The sequence below is a fragment of the Myotis davidii genome, unplaced genomic scaffold, assembly GCF_000327345.1.
Source record: "Myotis davidii unplaced genomic scaffold, ASM32734v1 scaffold726, whole genome shotgun sequence".
In the NCBI taxonomy this organism is placed as follows: Eukaryota; Metazoa; Chordata; class Mammalia; order Chiroptera; family Vespertilionidae; genus Myotis; species Myotis davidii.
Genome location: NW_006297808.1, coordinates 455555 through 459472, shown reverse-complemented (window position 1 = coordinate 459472; position 3918 = coordinate 455555).

Below are 3918 nucleotides of genomic sequence, written 5' to 3'. Positions count from 1 at the left end.
CTGCATCTCTGATACTAGTAATTTGAGTGCCCTCTCTCTTTTCTTAGCCTAGCTGCAGGTTTATCAACTTTATTGCTCGTTTCAAAGAACCAGATTTTGGTTTCATTAAATTTCTCTATTGATTTTCTATTTTCGATTTCATTGATTTCCACTCTAATTTTTATTATTTCTTTTCTTCTGTGTAGAGAGCAGCTACCGTGTTTGGACAGGTTCAAGCCTCGGACTACTGAGAGGACATGGTCCTCTCGTGGCAAAGCCACGTGCAAGTCCTAACTTGGAGGGCAAAACCATCCCAGCACAATTATAATTGTAAGCTTGACCTTATGGTCCGAACCTGTGGCTGAGTGATATAGGCTGTGGGATGTGCAGCAGGTAAAAAAAGCTTGATCAGGTGCATGTAGTTGAGTAGATTTGAAACCTGTGAGAACACTGTAAACATCTTGACCACGTCCTTACTTTGCCTCGTGGAATCTGGCTATGAAATAAAGACTTGGCTTGCAGCAGTGGTTCTCAACCTTCTGACCCTTTAAATACAGTTCCTCATGTTGTGACCCAACCATAAAACTATTTTCGTTGCTACTTCATAACTGTCATGTTGCTACTGTTATGAATTGTAATGTAAATAGCTGATATGCAGGATGGTCTTACGCGACCCCTGTGAAAGGGTCATTCGACCGCCAAAGGGGTCGCGACCCACAGGTTGAGAACCGCTGTTTTGCAGGCTGTGGCACTGTCTCTCCATCAGAGAAGCAGTGTCCCACCCAGACCCAGCTTTATTCTCCTGTCTGTCTTCTCCATCCTTCACCGCATCCCTTTCAGGTTCACCCATGGCTGTGCCGAGTGAGGCACATTTCTGCTTACTATGGATTTAATTTGCTCTTTTTTCTCTAGTTTCCTTAGTTGATTGATTTTAGGTCTTTTATATCTTTTAATATATTCAATGCTATAAATTTTCTTCTAAGCACGGCTTTCACTGCATCCTACAAATTTTGATAAATTGTGTTTTTGTTTCACTTTGTTTAAAACATTTTAAAATTTCTCTTCAGATTTCTTCTTTGACCCATGTGGTTCTTACAAGTGTATTGTTTGATGTCCAGGTGTTCTGGGATTTTCCACTATACTTTATGTTATTGATTTCTAGTTTAATTCTATTGTGATCTGAGAGCAGACGTTGTGTGCTTTTTATTCTTTTAAATTTGTTAAGTTGTGTTTTATGGTTATGGTTCAGAATGTAGTCTCTTTTTTAGACTGTCCCATGTGAGCTTGAGAAGAATGTGTATTCTGTCATTGTTGAGTGAAGCAGTCTATAGACATCCATTATATCCAGTTGATAGTGTTGTTGAGTTTAACTATGTATCCTTACTGATTTTCTGCCTGCTGAATCTGTCCATTTCTGATAGAGGGGTGTTGAAATCTCCAAATAGTGGATTCATCTATTTCTCCTTACATTTCTATCAGTTTTTACCTCATATATTTTGACATCCTGTTGTTAGGCACATACACATTAAGGAATGCTATGTCTTTTTGGAGAATTGACCCCTAAAGTAGGACATTACATAATGAAAAAGGGGTCAATTCTTTGAAGGCTACTCTGTCTGAAATTAATATAGCCACTCCTGCTTTCCTTTGATTAGTGTTAGCACAGTATACCTTTCTCCATCCATTAATGTTTTAAAAATATATGTATTTTTATTGATTTCAGAGAGGAAGAGAGAGGGAGAGAAAGAGAGAGAAAAATCAATGATGAGAGAGAATCGCTGATCAGCTGCCTCCTTCCGACCCCCTACTGGGGGCCAAGCCCTGACCAGGAATTGAACTGTGACCTTTGGGTTCATAGGTTGACGCTCAACCACTGAACCACACAGGTTGGGCTCCATTCATTTACTTTTATTTTTTCCTCACCCGAGGATATTTTTCCATTGATTTTTTTAGAGAGAGTGGAAGAGAGAGAAAAAGACAGAGAAACATATCAATTGGTTGCCTCCTGCTTACAAAGCCTGACCAGGGCCCGGCCGGGAGGAGCCTGCAACCAAGATACGTGTCCTTGGCGGGAATCGAACCCGTGACCCTTCAGTCCGCAGGTCGATGCTCTATCCACTGAGCCAAACTAGCTAGGGCCCATCCATTTACCTTCAATCTATGTGTGTGTTCATGTTTAAAATGGACTTCTTGTAGACAACATGTTTAGTAGTTGGGTCCTATTTTTTTTTATCCACTGTAACAATCTGTCTTTTAATTGGTGCATTTAGACCACTGACATTCAAAGTGATTATTAATATAGTTGGGTTAATAACCCCGTATTTGTTATGTTTTCTATTTGTTGACCTTGTTCTTTTTTTTCCCATTTTGCCCTCCACTCTTTTTCTGCCTTTTATGATTTTAATTGAGCATTTTTATTATTCCATATTCTCTCCTTTCTTTACATATCACTTATATTTTTGTTTAAACTTTTTTAGTGGTTGCCCTAGAGTTTGCAATATATATTTACAAACATATCCAAGTCCACTTTCCAATAACATATACCTCTTCACATGTAGTGCAAGTTCCTTATAATAACAAAATAATTCAGATTTCTCCCTCTTGTCCTGTGTACTACTGCTGTCATTCATTTCACTTATACATAAGCATATACATATATACATATATGTGAATACACAATCCAGTACATTGTTGTTATTATTATTTCAAACAGACTATCTTTTATATCAATTAGGAATAAGAAGAATGGAAGTTTTTACTTTATCTTCACTTATTTCTTCTTTGACATTCTTCCTTTCTTTATGTATATCTGATTTTCTGACCTTATATGATTTTTCCTTCTCTCTAAGGAACTCCCTTTAAAAAAATGTACTATATATTGATTTTGGGTGTACAGCTTAGTGGTTTGACAATCATATACTTTACATAGTGTTCCCCTCAATATTTCCAGTACCCCAACTGGGAGCATACATAGTTATCACAATATTATTGACTAGATTTCCTATGCATTACTTACTTTCCCATGACTACGTTGTAGCTACTAAATTGTACTTCTCAGTCCCTTCACCTCGTTCACCCAGTGCCCCAACTCCCATTCCCCTCTAGCAACCACCTGTTCTCTCTTTGTATCTATGAGTCTATTTCAATTGTGTCTGTTTATTTTGTTTTTTAGAGTCCACATATAAGTGAACTTACATGGTGTTTGTCTTTCTCTGACTGACTTCTTTCACTGAGCTATCACAAATGGTAAAATTTTATTCTTTTTATGGCTGAATAATATTCCATGATATATATGTACCAGGGTGTGTGTTTTTTATCCACTCGTCTATTAATAGGTACTTGGGTTGCTTTCATAGCTTGCCTATTGTAAATAATCCTGCAATAAACATAGGAGTGCATATATTCTTTTGAATTAGTGTTTTGGGTTTCTTTGGGTAAATCCCCAGAAGTGGAATCACTTGGTCATAGGCAGATCCATGTTTAATTTTTTGAGGACTCTAAGGAACTTCTTTGAATGTATCTTGCAAAGCTGGTCTACTGGAAACAAATTATATTAATTTTTGTTTGTCTGAGAAAGTCTTTATTTCTCCTTCACTTTTAAAGAATAATCTCATGAGGTACAGAATTCTAGGTTGGTGTTTCTTTTCTTTTAACTTATTTCCCTCTACTCTCGTTTTGCTTGCATAGATTTTGAGGAGAAGCCAGATGTAATTCCATCTTTGATCTTCTGTAGGTAAGGTGTTTTTTGTTTTTTTACCCCTGGCTTCTTTCAGGATTTTTCTTTATTTTTTATTTTTTTAAAAAATATATTTTATTGATATTTTACAGAGAGAGAAGGAGAGGGATAGAGAGTTAGGAACATCGATGAGAGAGAAACATCTACCAGCTGGCACACCTACACTCCCCACTGGGGATGTGCCCGCAACCAAGGTACATGCC